At 42.3% G+C, this 18,923-nt stretch overlaps 1 long non-coding RNA gene across 1 annotated transcript in view; it reads left to right on the top strand.

Moving 5' to 3' along the window:
* The window catches only part of LOC139166002 (uncharacterized), a 41,550-nt gene that overhangs the window by 19,470 nt on the left and 3,157 nt on the right, over nucleotides 1-18,923 (top strand). The window contains exons 2-3 of the long non-coding RNA XR_011558865.1: nucleotides 14,237-14,352; nucleotides 15,540-15,709. This is a non-coding gene — a long non-coding RNA (uncharacterized lncRNA). The remainder of the gene's footprint in view (nucleotides 1-14,236; nucleotides 14,353-15,539; nucleotides 15,710-18,923) is intronic.

Raw genomic sequence — 18,923 nt, 5'->3', positions numbered from 1 at the left:
GACCACATTTGGAGTACTGTGTTCAGTTCTGGAGACCTCACCTACAAAAAGATATTGACAAAATTGAACGGGTCCAAAGACGGGCTACAAGAATGGTGGAAGGTCTTAAGCATAAAACATATCAGGAAAGACTTCATGAACTCAATCTGTATAGTCTGGAGGACAGAAGGGAAAGGGGGGACATGATCGAAACATTTAAATATGTTAAAGGGTTAAATAAGGTTCAGGAGGGAAGGGTTTTTAATAGGAAAGTATACACAAGAACAAGGGGACACAATCTGAAGTTAGTTGGGGTAAAGATCAAAGGCAACATGAGAAAGTATTATTTTACTGAAAGAGTAGTAGATCCTTGGAACAAACTTCCAGCAGACGTGGTTGGTAAATCCACAGTAACTGAATTTAAACATGCCTGGGATAAACATATATCCATTGTAAGATAAAATACAGGAAATAGTAAAAGGGCAGACTAGATGGACCATGGGGTCTTTTTCTGCCGTCAGTCTTCTGTTTCTATGTTTCTATGAGACACTCTCTACAGCGTTGTTTCCCAACCTTGGCAACTTGAAGATATTTGGACTTCAACTCCCAGAATTCCCCAGCCAGCGAATGCTGGCTGGGGAATTCTGGGAGTTGAAGTCCAGATATCTTCAAGTTGCCAAGGTTGGGAAATACTGCTCTACAGCAACATAAACATCCATTGAACGTGTGAGGTCCAGGGGCTGTAGCAAGTTATTTAGCTATTTATCTATTTTATTATTTATCTATTTATCTAATTAGTTATTTATTTGACTTCCATGCCCCCCAATCCCATGGGACTCAGGGCGACTTACAGGATCAGCCTCTTACCTCCAACAATTTGGGTCCTCATTTTACCCACCTCAGAAGGACGGGAGGCTGAGTCAACCTTGAGCCGGTGATGAGATTTGAACCGCTGAACTACAGATAGCTGTCAGTTGAAGTAGCCTGCAGTGCTGCACTCGAACCACTGTGCCACCCCGGCTCTTTTAATAACCCACCTGAGGTTTAAAAATAATATTTTTCCATCCCGGCCTCAATTTTTAGTTGATGCATCCTTTCTTTGAAAAAAGGTCATGTTCATTCTCGCATCACGTCCTGCCTATGTGCTTGAGAAATCATAATGTGTATCAGTCAGGAAAAAAAAGGGGTCATTTTATTTGCTCAGCCTCTGTAAGAAATGCCTGTTTCCTGAAATCTATCTTTTAGCAATTTTCAGAGTCGCCTAGTTAAGGGTTAAGTTAAGAGTAGAAGGACTGATTTATAAACATTTCCTACCCTGGCTTGGAAATCTTTCTTTCTTTCTTTCTTTCTTTCTTTCTTTCTTTCTTTCTTTCTTTCTTTCTTTCTTTCTTTCTTTCCTTCCCTCCCTCCCTCCCTTCCTTCCTTCTTTCTTTTTTTCTTTCCTTCCTTCCTTCCTTTCTTTTATATGCCGTTCGCTGCGGAACAGACTCTGAGCAGCTAACAATGTTTATATATACAATACAAGTGAAAAAGCAATTGATAAAATCAATAAAATCACATATATCATAAAAAAACCATGCGTACTAACAATCAATTTTAATTCCAGGCCTGCCGGAAAAGCCAGGTCTTGACAGCATTCCGGAAGACCAGTAGGGCGGAGATAATGCGAATCTCTGGGGGCAGTTGATTACACAGGGTCGGAGCCGCCACAGAAAAGGACCTTCCCGAGGTCCCGCCAACTGATATTGTTTAGCGGATGGGACCTGGAGAAGGCCGACTCTGGGGGCCCTTACTGGCCGGAGCGAGGAGGTGGTCCCGTAAATAGTCTGTCCCTGAGCCATTTAGGGCTTTAAAGGTAATAACCAACACTTCGAATAGCGTTCGAAGACCACCTGGCAACAAATGCAGCTTGCATAAAGATGGAGCAATACAGACGTACCTAGGTACACCCATAATTGCAAGTGCCACTGTATTTTGCACCAGCTGAAGTCTCTGAACGCTCTTCAAGGGTAGCCCCATGTTGAGCGCATTGCAATAGTCAAGACGAGAGGTGATGACTTGAGTGACTGTGTGGAAGGCCTCCTGGTCTCTTAAACATCAGTATGCAGAGGATACCCAGTTGTACATCTCCACCCCATGTCCAGTCAACGAAGCAGTGGATGTGATGTGCCGGTGCCTGGAGGCTGTTGGGGTCTGGATGGGTGTCAACAGACTCAAACTCAACCCTGGTAAGGCGGAGTGGCTGTGGGTTTTGCCTCCCAGGGACAATTCCATCTGTTCGTCCATCACCCTGATGGGGGAAATCATTGACCCCATCGGAGAGGGTGCGCAACTTGAGCGTCCTCCTTGATCCACAGCTCACATTAGAGAAACATCTTTCAGCTGTGGCGAGGGGGGCGTTTGCCCAGGTTTGCCTGGTGCACCAGTTGCGGCCCTACTTGGACCGGGAGTCACTGCTCACAGTCACTCATGCCCTCATCACCTCGAGGCTTGACTACTGTAAAGCTCTCTACATGGGGCTACCTTTGAAGAATGTTCGGAAACTTCAGATCGTGCAGAATGCAGCTGCGAGAGCAATCATGGGCTTCCCTAGGTATGCCCATTTTACACCAACACTCCGCAGTCTGCATTGGTTGCCGATCAATTTCCGGTCACAATTCAAAGTGTTGGTTATGATCTATAAAGCCCTTCATGGCATCGGACCAGGATATCTTCGGGACCGCCTTCTGCCGCACGAATCCCAGTGACCGGTTAGGTCCCACAGAGTTGGCCTTCTCCGGGTCCCGTCGACTAAACAATGTTGTTTGGTGGGACCCAGGGGAAGAGCCTTCTCTGTGGCGGCCCTGACCCTCTGGAATCAGCTCCCCCCAGAGATCAGAATTGTCCCCACCCTCCTCGCCTTTCGTAAGCTCCTTAAAACCCACCTCTGTCGTCAGGCATGGGGGAATTGAGATATTCCTTTCCCCCCAGGCATATACAATTTATGCATGGTGTGTTTGTGTGTATGTTTGGTTTTTAATAAGGGTTTTTAGTTATTTTAAATATTAGATTTGTTATATGTTGTTTTATTACTGTTGTTAGCCGCCCCGAGTCTACGGAGAGGGGTGTCATACAAATCTAATAAATAAATAAATAAATAAACTGGACCACGGAGGATGACAGCAGTTACTTAAAGATTGTGCTACAATGATCTTCTCGGCTGGCGATGGATGGCTTTACCGAGCTTTGCCTGTGACCTTGGAGATCAAAGCAAAGTTAACCTGTGTCCTCTTAGGTAGATATTCAGTGTTGCACAACAAATTCCCAGAAGAGGCTTTTTGGAAGTACACAGTCTTCAATAAATTACTTTTCTTTTATCTGTCTGGTTCGATGCTGACCATTCCTGAATGATACTGTAATTGTTGCTGCCAGCAAGTTTCCAATGGAAGAGTCTAATTTTAAAGACGTTGGGTGGACATTTATATTTTCCTCCGGGGATTAGAGCAGCAGCAGAAGAGAAGCTAACAGAAAAAAGTTAGTGTTTGCGTGATCCCGGTGAAATTGTGTCAGGAAAGGACACCTTTGTGCTAATAACACAGGTCTACAAGAAAATATTTTTTGTAATCATGGTAGTTGACCTTGTACTTTTCTGGATCATTTTTTTTTGGTTCTGATTTCAAAAATGTATATAGTTTTTCTGTAGCAGGCATAGTTTCCACAGAGCAGCATCGTTATTATTATAAGGTACAGTGATACCTCGTCTTACAAACGCCTCGTCATACAAACTTTTCGAGATACAAATCTGGGGTTTAAGATTTTTTTGCCTCTTCTTGCGAACTATTTTCACCTTACAAACCCACCGCCACCGCTGGGATGCCCCACCTCCGGACTTACGTTGCCAGAGAAACACCCATTTTTGTGCTGCTGGGATTCCCCTGAGGCTCCCCTCCCTGGGAAACCCCACCTCCGGACTTCCGTATTTTTGTGATGCTGCAGGGGAATCCCAGCAGGGCAAAAATGGGCGCTTCACTGGCAACGGAAGTCTGGAGGTAGGGTTTCCCAGCGAGGGGAGCCTCAGTGAAATCACAGCATTGCAAAAACACAGAGGCCCGGAGGTGGGGTTTCGAGGACTTTGGTGTTTTTGCGATGATGCGATTTCACTGATGTTCCCTTTGCTGGGAAACCCCACCTCCGGACTTCCGTTGCCAGCGAAGCACTCGTTTTTGCGATGCTGGGATTTCCCTGCTGGGATTCCCCTGCAGCATCACGTCTGCTGGAAGTCCGGAGGTGGGGTTTCCCATGGAAGGGAGCCTCAGGGAATCCTAGCAACGTAAAAACTGGCGTTTCGGCTGGCGAAACCGTGAGCCGCCCCGAGTCTGCGGAGAGGGGCGGCATACAAATCTAAATAATAAATAAATAAATAAATACATAAAATAAAAGAGGTGGATTTTGGGCTTGCATGCATTAATTGCTTTTCCATTGATTCTTATGGGAAACATTGTTTCGTCTTACAAACTTTTCACCTTAAGAACCTCGTCCCGGAACCAATTAAGTTTGTAAGGCAAGGTATCACTGTATAGGAAATATACTGGTGACGTTAAGAAAACAGTAATTACCACATACGTTGAAAATGTAGAAATAACATAATAACAAAAATGGTTCTATATCAGAAACTTTATATGATAGAGCAAAACTAAGCTTATTTTTGGAATCGGCACATCAAACACCATAGAACAGACATACCTTTGTGACATAGTCAAAGAAATCAATGAGATTAGTCTGACATGATTTGCCTTCAATCAGCATGGCTTTACTGAAGGCAAATCATGTCAGACTAATCTCATTGATTTCTTTGACTATGTCACAAAGGTGTTGGATCAAGGTGCTGCCGTGGATATTGCCTATCTGGACTTCAGCAAAGCCTTTGATACGGTTCCACATAAAGAGCTGATAGATAAGTTAGTGAAGATTGGACTTAATCCCTGGATAGTTCAGTGGATTTCAAGCTGGCTGAAGCATAGACATCAGAGAGTTATTGTTAATGGCGAGTATTCTGAGCAGAGGCAGGTTACAAGCGGTGTGCCACAAGGGTCTGTTCTGGGTCCTATTCTTTTTAATATGTTTGTGAGTGACATAGGGGAAGGTTTGGTAGGGAAGTTTTGCCTATTTGCCGATGACTCTAAAGTGTGCAATAGGGTTGATATTCCTGGAGGGGTCTGTAATATGGTAAATGATTTAGCTTTACTAGATAAATGGTCAAAGCAATGGAAACTGCAGTTTAATGTTTCCAAATGTAAAATAATGCACTTGGGGAAAAGGAATCCTCAATCTGAGTATTGCATTGGCAGTTCTGTGTTAGCAAAAACTTCAGAAGAGAAGGATTTAGGGGTAGTGATTTCTGACAGTCTCAAAATGGGTGAGCAGTGTGGTCGAGCAGTAGGAAAAGCAAGTAGGATACTTGGCTGCATAGCTAGAGGTATAACAAGCAGGAAGAGGGAGATTGTGATCCCCTTATATAGAGCGCTGGTGAGACCACATTTGGAATACTGTGTTCAGTTCTGGAGACCTCACCTACAAAAAGATATTGACAAAATTGAACAGGTCTAAAGACAGGCTACAAGAATGGTGGAAGGTCTTAAGCATAAAACGTATCAGGAAAGACTTAATGAACTCAATCTGTATAGTCTGGAGGACAAGGAAAAGGAGGGACATGATCAAAACATTTAAATATGTTAAAGGGTTAAATAAAGTTCAGGAGGGAAGTGTTTTTAATAGGAAAGTGAACACAAGAACAAGGGGACACAATCTGAAGTTAATTGGGGGAAAGATCAAAAGCAACGTGAGAAAATATTATTTCACTGAAAGAGTAGTAGATCCTTGGAACAAACTTCCAGCAGACGTGGTTGGTAAATCCACAGTAACTGAATTTAAACATGCCTGGGATAAACATATATCCATTGTAAGATAAAATACAGGAAATAGTATAAGGGCAGACTAGATGGACCATGAGGTCTTTTTCTGCCGTCAGTCTTCTATTTTTCTATGTTTCTATACATTGGTACCTCTACTTAAGAACACCTCTACTTAAGAACTTTTCTAGATAAGAACCAGGTGTTCAAGATTTTTTTGCCTCTTCTTAAGAACCATTTTCTACTTAAGAACCTGAGCTCCGAAAAAATTTCTAAGAAATTTGAGAGTGGCGCAAGGCATTATAAAATATCACTTCTTGTGATTTTGATTCTATCCCACTGTTAATAAAGCCCAGGTTTGTGCAAAGTATTTTAGTGAAATTGCTAGGTTCAGTTTTGTCCACTTTAGAACAGTCTGGATGACTTGGAAGTTTGCAGATATTTTTTTTAAAAAAATATTTTTACAAACCCTGAATTAATCTTGACGGTTTTTTCCCCCAACACAGAACGGAGGTATTTTAATCTTGAAGGACAATAGGTATGTCAGCTTATCTTCCACTTGTATAATCGAATGCCTAGAAATAACCCCCTTTTCCTATTTGGGTAACAGTTGTGTTTTGTTTTTGTTTTTAAAGAGAAAAGAACATTAAGTTTTGGAACACCCCTGGAATTCCTTGCCAGTCATCAAAACCATTTGTCACCTCCCAACCATCCTTTGAAAGCGTATCTTTAGTTTCTGTCTCACCTCCCTTTGTACGTTGCAGCTGTTTTTGTTGCCAGTCCCTGAGCTTTGTCTTTCAACTTCAGCTGTTCAGTTTGGCATCTTGCTGAACTTCCTATGATCTCTTTGGCAAACAGTCAGTTGCAGGAAGGTGATGGTTTGAGTGAACATGAGACGGACTTGAAATACAGTGATACCTCGTCTTACAAACGTCTCATCATACAAACTTTTCGAGATACAAACCCGGGGTTTAAGATTTTTTTGCCTCTTCTTACAAACTGTTTTCACCTTACAAACCCACCGCCGCCGCTGAGATGCCCCGCCTCCGGACTTCCGTTGCCAGTGAAGCACCCGTTTTTGCGCTGCTGGGATTCCCCCAAGGCTCCCCTCCATGGAAAACCCCACCTCCGGACTTCTGTGTTTTTGCGATGCTGCAGGAGAATCCCAGCATCGCAAAAACGGGTGCTTCACTGGCAACAGAAGTCCAGAGGTGGGGTTTCCTATGGAGGGGAGCCTCAGGGGAATCCCTGCAGCACAAAAACGGGCGCTTCGGCTGTCAAAAGGGGTGAATTTTGGGCTTGCACGCATTAATCGCTTTTCCATTGATTCCTATGGGAAACACTGTTTCGTCTTACAGACTTTTCATCTTAAGAACATTATCCCGGAACCAATTAAGTTTGTAAGACAAGGTATCACTGTATTCTGCTAAGTTCCCTGTAACTCAGGAGCTGGCCTATATATCAGAAATCCTGTTCTTTTAAAAGTCTAAATAAAAATTATTTTTCTCCATCTTACTACATTGCTCAAAAATATAAAGGGAACACATATAGAACTTTAAATTTGAAAAAATATTTTTCCAAACCTTGAATTAATCTTGACTGTTTTTTCCCCCAACACGGAATGAAGGTACAGTATTTTAATCTTGAAGGGCAATATGTATGTCAGCTATAGATACACAATATAACTCCAAGCAAATCAAACTTATGTGAAATCAAACTGTCCACTTAGGAAGCAAGACTGGTTGACAATCAATTTCACAGGCTGTTGTGCACATTCAACTTTGTACAGAACGAAGTATCCAATGAGAATATTTCATTCATTCAGATCTAGGATGTGTTATTTGAGTGTTCCCTTTATTTTTTTGAGCAGTATATAAATAGTTACATTACATCAATGCAAACATTAATAAAACATCTTATCTAAATTTTAATATTGTATCGTATAGCTAATAAAAATTCTCTCTATATATATCTTTAATAAAAGAAACTATTCATAATATATCATACACTTCGTAAAATAAAGTTCTATATATTTAAAATCTAAACAAGGAGTAAATTTTGTGTTATATCATTATATAGTGCTATCACCATTTCTCATCTTCGCCATCTGGCTTCCAAAATTTAAATCAATATTTAGACTTTTAAGAATTGACAGTGTTGTATAAAATTAATAGAAATTTTTAGATGAGGAGAGATAAGAGCTTCCATTGAGTGAGTAATAAGGAAATAAAAGTTAAATGTTTGTTTGTTTGTTTGGTTTGTTTGTTTGTTTGTTCGTTCATTCATTCATTCATTCATTCATTCATTCATTCATTCATTCATTCATTCATTCAATTTATTCGACTTCTAAGCCGCCCAATCCCAAAGGACTCAGGGCGGCTTACAACATAATACCAATACAAAAAGATACAGCAATAAAAAAGAAGTCGAATATAAGCTCTAAAAAACTAACCCCAGTAAAACCCATTTATATAAAAACCAATCAAATCTTATGTATGCACACCATTCATAAAATAAAATTTGGCCATGAAAGATGGACAATTCATGGCCCCCAGCCAGGCCTGCCTGTAAAGCCAGGTCTTGCGAAAGGCCAATAGGGTAGGAGCAGTACGGACATTGGTGGGTAGTTGTTTCCATAGAGCTGGGGCAGCCACAGAGAAGGCCCTCCCCCGCGATCCCGCCAAACGACATTGTTTAGTCGAGGGGACCTGGAGGAGGCCAACTCTGTGAGCCCTTATTGGTCCCTGGAAAGTATGTGGCAGGTCTGTGATTGATTTTAAGCATTGTTGTTGTGTTTGCAACTATATATTGTTTTATTTTATGGTGGAGAAAACAAAAATGTTATAGCCCCCAAAAAGAAATCCTGTTGGGGATCTGCTATACACTTGGAGACCTATCTTTGATCACCCTGCATCTAGCTATCTCAACAGTTCTCCATGGCTTCTGTGTAAAGATCAGATAGTTGATATTTGAGATGCCTAGACAGGCGTCCCCAAGCAGGAAGATTTACAGTAGCATTTGTCAGCTTTGCCACAGTTGACAGCTGCTCTTAGTCGTTGCGGGATGTCAGGGCTGGTAGAATTAAGGCAACTGAGATTCCAGGGGACCGGAAGAATTGCATTTAGATTAGATTAGATTTATTGGATTTATATGCCGCCCCTCTCCGTAGACTCGGAGCGGCTCACAACAATGGTAAACAAAACATAGTACCAAATCTAATATTTCGCAATCTAAATTACAGTTTTAAGTTAAAAAATCCAAAAGAACCCCAATATATAAAAAAACAAGCACACAATCGAATCATACACCAAAACTACATGGGCAGGGGGAGATGTTTCAATTCCGCCATGCCTGATGGCAGAGGTGGGTTTTAAGGAGTTTCCGAAAGGCAAGGAGGGTGGGGGAATCCTAATCTCTGGGGGGAGCTGGTTCCAGAGGGTTGGAGCCACCACAGAGAAGGCTCTTCCCCTGGGTCCTGCCAGACGACATTGTTTAGTCGACGGGACCCGGAGAAGGCCAACTCTGTGGGACCTAACCGGTCGCTGGGATTCGTGCGGCAGAAGGCGGTCCCGGAGATATTCTGGCCCGATGCCATGAAGGGCTTTATAGGTCATAACCAACACTTTGAATTGTGACCGGAAACTGATCGGCAACCAGTGCAGACTGCAGAGTGTTGGAGTAACATGGGCATATTTGGGAAAGCCCATGATTGCTCTCGCAGCTGCATTCTGCACGATCTGAAGTTTCCGAACACTTTTCAAAGGTAGCCCCATGTAGAGAGCATTACAGTAGTCGAATCCTCGAGGTGATGAGGGCATGAGTGACTGTGAGCAGTGACTCCCGATCCAGATAGGGCCGCAACTGGTGCACCAGGCGTACCTGGGCCGCCCTGAGTCTTCGGAGAGGGGCGGCATACAAATCCAAGTAATAAATAATAAAAACGCCCCCCTCGCCATTTCCTCTTTCCTGATCTGTCTCAATAGATGCAACCAGCGTTTTTCTTTCTTTCCCATCCCAAACTTGAACGCCAATGAACAAAGGTCACATTTCCTGGTTGTACTGGGGAAGGGAGGGTCATCCCTTCGACTTAGAATGTACAACACGGAATAATTGAGTTGGAAGGGACCCTGGAGGTCTTTTAGTCCAACACCCTGCTTCAGCAGAAAAACTTATACGATTTCAGACCATTGGTTGTCCAGCCTCTTCTTGAAAGCTTCCAGTGTTGGAACAAGCACCCACGACTTCTGAAGGCAACTTCTGTTCCATTGGTTGAATGCTCTCTCACCGTTAGGAAATTTCTCCTTAGTTCTAGGTTGCTTCTCTCATTGATTAGTTTCTATCCGTTGCTTATTGTCCTGCCTTCACGTGCTTTGGAAATTAATTTGACCGCCTCATCTTTGTAGGAGTGGTCACCCTCAAATATCAGAACACTGCTATCCTGTCTCCCCTAGTCCTTCTTTTTATTAGATTAGATATGCCGAATTCCTGTAACTGTTCTTTGTAATAATAATAATAATAATAATAATAATAATAATAATAATAATAATAATAATAATAATAATAACCGAAACATAGAAGACTGACGGCAGAAAAAGACCTCATGATCCATCTAGTCTGCCCTTATACTATTTTTTGTACTTTATCTTAGGATGGATATATGTTTATCCCAGGCATGTTTAAATTCAGTTACTGTGGATTTATGAACCACGTCTGCTGGAAGTTTGTTCCAAGGATCTACTACTCTTTCAGTAAAATAATATTTTCTCATGTTGCTTTTGATCTTTCCCCCAACTTGTTGTTAGCCGCCCCGAGTCTACGGAGAGGGGCGGCATACAAATCCAATAAATAAATGAATAAATAACTTCAGATTGTGTCCCCTTGTTCTTGTGTTCACTTTCCTATTAAAAACACTTCCCTCCTGGACCTTATTTAACCCTTTAACATATTTAAATGTTTCGATCATGTCCCCCCTTTTCCTTTTATCCTCCAGACTATACAGATTGAGTTCATTAAGTCTTTCCTGATATAATAATAATAATAATAATAATAATAATAATAATAATAATAACAACAACAACAACAGCAGCAGCAACAACAACAATGAGTTGAAAGGGACTTTGGAGGTCTTCTAGTCCAACTCTCTGCTTAGGCAGGAAACTACACTACTTATGATTATCCAACATTTTCTTTAAAACTTCCAGTGTTAGGGCATTCACAACTTCTGGAGGCAAGCTGTTCCACTAATTAATTGTTCTAATTGTCAGGAAATTTCTGCTTAGTTCTAAGTTACTTCTCTCCTTGTTTAGTTTCCACCCATTGCTTCTTGTTCTACCATCAGGTGCTTTGGAGACTAGGTTGACTCCCTCTTCTTTGTGGCAACCCCTGAGATATTGGAACACTGCTCTCATGTCTCCCCTGGTCCTTCTTTTCATTAAACTAGACATGCCCAGTTCCTGCCTTTGTTGTGTAGATCAGTGATCTTTGCGACTTGGCAGCCTGGCTAGTGGAAGGGGAAACGACCTATGCCAGTAGCACACTGTTGGTGTGGTAGGGAAGGTTTGCCTATTTGCCGATGACTCTAAAGTGTGCAATAGGGTTGATATTCCTGGAGGCGTCTGTAATATGGTAAATGATTTAGTTTTACTAGGTAAATGGTCAAAGCAATGGAAACTGCAGTTTAATGTTTCCAAATGTAAAATAATGCACTTGGGGAAAAGGAATCCTCAATCTGAGTATTGTACAGTAATACCTCATGATACGAACTTAATTGGTGCAAGGAGGAGGTTCGTAAGACGAAAGGTTCGTAAGACGAAACATTGTTTCCCATAGGAAACAATATAAAGTCAATTAATCCGTGCAACCAAAAAACCCCCCGCAAAAAAACGGCGTTCGGCGACTGCTAGGAAGCCGCGCGGCTGTTTTAAAAGGTCACAGCCGGTCTGGGGGGCTTCCCAGCACCCCCCGAACCCTGAACCCGGAAGTTCGGCAAAGGTTCGGGGTTCGGGGGGGTGCTGGGAAGCCCCCCAGGCCGGCTGTGACCTTTTAAAACAGCCGCGCGGCTTCCCAGCTGTCTCCCGAAGCTGGACGCCAAACCCGAACTTCCGCGTTCGGCGTTCGGAGACTGCTGGGAAGCCGCGCGGCTGTTTTAAAAGGTGACAGCCGGGCTGGGGGGCTTCCCAGCAACCTCCCGAACCGAACCCGGGATTCAGAAAAATTTTGCCTCTTCTTATGAACTTTTTTCGAGTTTCGAACTGGCTTTCGGGAGGCTTCTGGGAAGCCCCGCCGCCCGGCTGTCACCTTTTAAAACAGCCGCGCGGCTTCCCAGCAGTCTCCGAACGCCGGTTCGTAACTCGAAAAAAGTTCATAAGAAGAGGAAAAAATTTTCTGAACCCCGGGTTCGTATCACGAGTTGTTCGTAAGACGAGGGGTTCATATCTTGAGGTACCACTGTATTGGCAGTTCTGTGTTAGCAAATACTTCAGAAGAGAAGGATTTAGGTATAGTGATTTATGACAGTCTCAAAATGGGTGAATAGTGCAGTCAGGCGGTAGGGAAAGCAAGTAGGATGCTTGGCTGCATAGATAGAGGTATAACAAGCAGGAAGAGGGAGATTGTGATCCCGCTGTATAGAGCGCTGGTGAGACCACATTTGGAATATTGTGTTCAGTTCTGGAGACCTCACCTACAAAAAGATATTGACAAAATTGAACGGGTCCAAAGACGGGCTACAAGAATGGTGGAAGGTCTTAAGCATAAAACGTATCAGGAAAGACCATGAACTCAATCTGTATAGTCTGGAGGACAGAAGGAAGAGGGGGGACATGATCAAAACATTTAAATATGTCAAAGGGTTAAATAAGGTTCAGGAGGGAAGTGTTTTTAATAGGAAAGTGAACACAAGAACAAGGGGACACAATCTGAAGTTAGTTGGGGGAAAGATCAGAAGCAACATGAGAAAATATTATTTTACTGAAAGAGTAGTAGATCCTTGGAACAAACTTCCAGCAGACATGGTTGGTAAATCCACAGTAAATGAATTTAAACATGCCTGGGATAAACATATATCCATTGTAAGATAAAATACAGGAAATAGCATAAGGGCAGACTAGATGGACCATGAGGTCTTTTTCTGCCGTCAGTCTTCTATGTTTCTATGGTGTGTATGTTTATGCACACGCAGCTGGACTACACGTTGAGTGTGTGCATGTGTGCTAGCCCACCACTTGCGTGAGTCAAGCTCCCACCCGGTTGCAAATAAGTTTTGGTACAGTTGTGGGCCACAAATTGAGGGGTTGGGCAGCCCTGATGTAGATGATGTCTGGACAGCTTACTTGTAGGTTTGGGAAAATGTGAATGAGTGCTTTTTTTTTTTTTGGTCTGCTTATTATTCTTGGCCAGGTAAGAGGTTTTACTGTTTATCACCAAGACTACTAGACACAAGGACAGGTTTTTCCCAAACGCCATCACTCTGCTAAACAAATAATTCCCTCAACACTGTCAAACTATTTACTAAGCTTACTAGTTTTTCCCCATCATTTCTATCACCCATTTCCTCCCACTTAGGACTGTATGACTGTAACTTGTTGCTTGTATCCTTAAGATTTTTATTAATATTGATTGTTTCCTTATTGCTTATTTGATCCTTATGACAATCATTAAGTGTTGTACCCCTTGATTCTTGACAAATGTATCTTTTCTTTTATGTACACTGAGAGCATCTGGGCCAAAGACAAATTCCTTGTGTGTCCAATCACACTTGGCCAATAAAGAATTGTATTCTGTTCTATCCGTTGATTGAGCAACCTTTGCATTTCATCTTCGTTAAAAATGTACCTTTTCGGTTGTACCAAAGGTGCTTTTTCAAGAGGCACCTGGTCTTTCTGGTTTTTCTTTCAAGATGTTTTTTGTTTCAAGCTTCTTCAACTCTGACTGGATGGTGGGGAAGAGCTGAAGAAGCCTCTTAGATGAGAAGGGAAATGACTTTAAAGAAAAACCAGAAAGTCCAGTTGCCTCTTGAAAAAAAGCACCTTTGGCATAACCATGACCTGGATGACTGAGAACCTCCATAGACTTTTTGATTGCAACCGTATTTTCTGAGTTCATTATTTGAGATAGCAGGGGTAGTATCAGTTACTTTTACTTATTTTCTCTTTTACAATTCCTAACAAAAACAATTCCGGGTTCAAATCTACCATTCGTTTTGTGATTTCCTCTAAACATTCCTGAATCATTTCCCAATATTTCTTGGCCTCTGGGCACGTCCACCACATATGGAGTTCTGCCTCTTTTTCACATAGGTTTTGAACTGCACTTTACTGGCTCAATCAAGTGATAGCAACATTGAAATGTATTTATTCATTTCAATTTAGGCATTGCCCAACTCCAAGCAACTCCGGGCAGGGCAAAATATAACACCATAAAAACCAGTGCAGACCAATACCAGATGGGATCCAGTCACCATAAGGAGGCAAATTGCAAGATTCAGGTATTTGTGATTTTAAATTGTGCTTTTAAATAGTTTTATATTGTTTTTACAGAGTCCGATAGGAGTTGGGTGGCTTGTAAATATAATAAATTAAATTAAATCACCGCTCACTTACAGCAGTTCGATTCTGACCAGCTCAAGGTTGACTCAGTCTTCCATCCTTCCGAGGTCGGTAAAATGGGGAGCCAGACTGTTGGGAGCAATAGGCTGATTTTGTAAACTGCTTTAGAGAGTGCTGGCTGTAAAGCGCTATGAAGCAATATATAAATCTAGGTGCTATTGCTAACTGAATTCACTGCGAGGAGTTAGATCCTGAGCAGCTCAAGGTTGACTCAGCCTTCTATCCCTCCGAGCTTGTTAAAATGGGGAGCCAGATTGTTTGGGGGCAATAGGCTGATTTTGTAAACCGCTTTAGAATAGAATAGAATAGAATAGAATAGAATAGAATTTGTCCCTGTGTTCACTTTCCTATTAAAAACACTTCCCTCCTGGACCTTATTTTACCCTTTAATATATTTAAATGTTTGTGATACTGTTCATAGCCAAAAGTAGTGTATTTACTTCCGCATTCCTACTTCGCGGAAATTCAACTTTCGCGGGCGGTCTCGGAACACATCCCCCGCGAAAATCGAGGGAACACTGTATTGACAAAATTGAACGGGTCCAAAGATGGGCTACAAGAATGGTGGAAGGTCTTAATCATAAAACGTATCAGGAAAGACTTAATGAACTCAATCTGTATAGTCTGGAGGACAGAAGGGAAAGGGGGGACATGATCGAAACATTTAAATAAGTCAAAGGGTTAAATAAGTTCCAGGAGGGAAGTGTTTTTAATAGGAAAGTGAGCACAAGAACAAGGGGACACAATCTGAAGTTAGTTGGGGGAAAGATCAAAAGCAACGTGAGAAAATATTATTTTACTGAAAGAGTAGTAGATCCTTGGAACAAACTTCCAGCAGACGTGGTTGGTAAATCCACAGCAACCGAATTTAAACATGCCTGGGATAAACATAGATCCATCCTAAGATAAAATACAGAAAATAGTATAAGAGCAGACTAGATGGACCATGAGGTCTTTTTCTGCCGTCAGACTTCTATCTTTCTATGTTTCTATGTTATCATTATGTATGCTGAAGGAGACCTACAAATGTGTTTTTCACCCAACTGTATTTTCTGTCTTTTTCCAGATGGGCCCTTCCCTGCACCCCAAAGAATGGTAGTCTTGTTGTTGTAAACATCCCCGACTGGAAGCTGGAAAATGTAGCTTTCAGTCTGATGTTTGCTGCCGCCAGCTACTCATAAACAACGGCAGAAGGAGAAGATCCATTATCAAGAGGCTTTGTTTTAAAACTCGCAGGTATTGCGCTGTTGTTTCCACCCTGTTTTCCCGAAAGTAAGACTGGGTCTTATACAGTGATACCTCGTCTTACAAACGCCTCGTCATACAAACTTTTCGAGATACAAACCCGGGGTTTAAGATTTTTTTGCCTCTTCTTACAAACTATTTTCACCTTACAAACCCACCACCGCTGCTGGGATGCCCTGCCTCCGGACTTCCGTTGCCAGCGAAGCGCCCGTTTTTGCGCTGCTGGGATTCCCCTGAGGCTCCCCTCCATGGGAAAACCCGCTTCCGGACTTCCGTGTTTTTGTGATGTTGCAGAGGAATCCCAGCAGGGGAATCCCAGCAGGGCAAAAACGGGCACTTCGCTGGCAACAGAAGTCCGGACGTGGGGTTCCCAGCGAGGGGAGCCTCAGTGAAATCGCAGCATCGCAAAAACACAGAGGTCTGGAGGTGGGGTTTCGAGGACTTTGGTGTTTTTGCGATGCTGCGATTTCATTGATGCTCCCTTCGCTGGGGACTTCCGTTGCCAGCGAAGCGCTCGTTTTTGCGATGCTGGGATTTCCCGGCTGGGATTCCCCTGCAGCATCGCAAAAACACGGAAGTCCAGAGGTGGGGTTTCCCATGGAGGGGAGCCTCAGGGGAATCCCAGCAGTGCAAAAATGGGCGCTTCGGCTGGCAAAAGGGGTGAATTTTGGGCTTGCATGCATTAATCGCTTTTCCATTGATTCCCATGGGAAACATTGTTTTGTCTTACAAACTTTTCACCTTAAGAACCTCGTCCCGGAAACAATTAAATTTGTAAGACAAGGTATCGCTGTATTAGTTTTTGCTCCAAAAGATGCTTTAGGGCTTATTTTCTGACTAGGTCTTATTTGTAGAAACATAGAAACATAGAAGACTGACGGCAGAAAAAGACCCCATGGTCCATCTAGTCTGCCCTTTTACTATTTCCTGTATTTTATCTTACAGTGGATATATGTTTATCCCAGGCATGTTTAAATTCGGTTACTGTGGATTTACCAACCACGTCTGCTGGAAGTTTGTTCCAAGGATCTACTACTCTTTCAGTAAAATAATACTTTCTCATGTTGCCTTTGATCTTTCCCCCAACTAACTTCAGATTGTGTCCCCTTGTTCTTGTGTTCACTTTCCTGTTAAAAACACTTCCCTCCTGAACCCTATTTAACCCTTTAACATATTTAAATGTTTCGATCATGTCCCCCCTTTTCCTTCTGTCTTCCAGACTATACAGATTGAGTTCATTAAGTCTTTCCTGATACGTTTTATACTTCAGACCTTCCACCATTCTTGTAGCCCGTCTTTGGACCCGTTCAATTTTGTCAATATCTTTTTGTAGGTGAGGTCTCCAGAACTGAACACAGTACTCCAAATGTGGTCTCACCAGCGCTCTATATAAGGGGATCACAATCTCCCTCTTCCTGCTTGTTATACCTCTAGCTATGCAGCCAAGCATCCTACTTGCCTTTCCTACTGCCCGACCACACTGCTCACCCATTTTGAGACTGTCAGAAATCACTACCCCTAAATCCTTCTCTTCTGAAGTTTTTGCTAACACAGAACTGCCGATGCAATACTCAGATTTAGGATTCCTTTTCCCCAAGTGCATTATTTTACATTTGGAAACATTAAACTGCAGTTTCCATTGCTTTGACCATTTATCTAGTAACGCTAAATCATTTACCATATTACAGACCCCTCCAGGAATATCAACCCTATTGCACACTTTAGAGTCATCGGCAAATAGGCAAACCTTCCCTACCAAACCTTCCCCTATGTCACTCACAAACATATTAAAAAGAATAGGACCCAGAACAGACCCTTGTGGCACACCGCTTGTAACCTGTCTCTGCTCAGAATACTCGCCATTAACAATAACTCTCTGATGTCTATGCTTCAGCCAGCTTGAAATCCACTGAACTATCCAGGGATTAAGTCCAATCTTCACTAATTTATCTATCAGCTCTTTATGTGGAACCGTATCAAAGGCTTTGCTGAAGTCCAGATCTAAATTTGTGGGGAAATACAGGGCTAAATGCGTCCCTCTGGGGTACGATCTTCACTGGGGTTATTTGGGGAGTATAAGACGCACCTTAGTTTGGGGGGAGGAACATAGGGGGGGGGAATCTACCTACCAGCTTTTCATCTGTGTAGTGTCCTTAATCTGGTCAGCTTCAGCACATTATTTTATCCCCTGGTTAGGGATGAAAAATATTTTCTTTGGAAGGAGAAGCATTTAAATATGTTAAAGGGTTAAATAAGGTTCAAGAGGGAAGTGTTTTTAACAGGAAAGTGAACACAAGATCAAGGGGGCACAATCTGAGGTTAGTTGGGGGAAAGATCAGAAGCAACGTGAGAAAATATTATTTTACTGAAAGAGTCAGAGATGCTTGGAACAAATTTCCAGCAGACGTGGTAGATAAATCCACAGTAACTGAATTTAAACATGCCTGGGATAAACATATATCCATCCTAAGATAAAATGCAGGAAATAGTATAAGGGCAGACTAGATGAACCATGAGGTTTGTTTCCCGCCATCAATCTTCTATGTTTCTAAGAGTAGCAATGAAAAAAGCCTGCAAAGACCTAAGACTGGAGGGCTCCCTCCCATCTTTGCAGGAAGTAGGAATGAAAAAAGCCTGCAGGCCAGGCAGAGTTGGCAAGATCATTGGAACCTTGTTAGGGCTGGAGAAAAAAAAGTTTTGGTGATGGTGGGGGAGCTATATTCGGAGTATAAGACCCACCCAAATTTTCTGCCTTTTTAAGGAGGGGGAAGGGTCTTATACTCTGAAAAATACGGTACCTGTATAGAAGTTAGGCCAGTGATCATTATGGGCAACCAAAGCCAACTGCAATGCTACTAGACCTGAGCCAGAGATTACTGTAAGGCAGAGGTCTTCAAACTTGGCAACTTTAAGACTTGTGAACTTCAACTCCCAGAATTCTCCAGGGAATTGAAGTCGACAAGTCTTAAAGTTGCCAAGTTTGAAGACCCCTGCTGTAAGATCTATCCATTTCCTTCTTTCTTTCTTTCTTTCTTTCTTTCTTTCTTTCTTTCTTTCTTTCTTTCTTTCTTTCTTTCTTTCTTTCTTTCTTTCTTTCTTTCTTTCTTTCTTCTCTCTCTCTCTCTCTCCCTCCCTTCCTCTTCCTTCCTCCCTCTTTCTTTCTTTCTTTCTTTCTTTCTTTTTTCATGATTTTTGCTTTAATGTG

This window comes from Erythrolamprus reginae, chromosome 3, assembly GCF_031021105.1.
Source record: "Erythrolamprus reginae isolate rEryReg1 chromosome 3, rEryReg1.hap1, whole genome shotgun sequence".
In the NCBI taxonomy this organism is placed as follows: domain Eukaryota; kingdom Metazoa; phylum Chordata; class Lepidosauria; order Squamata; family Dipsadidae; genus Erythrolamprus; species Erythrolamprus reginae.
Note: the sequence above shows the minus strand (reverse complement) of the source record. Positions and strands in the feature narration are given on the sequence as shown.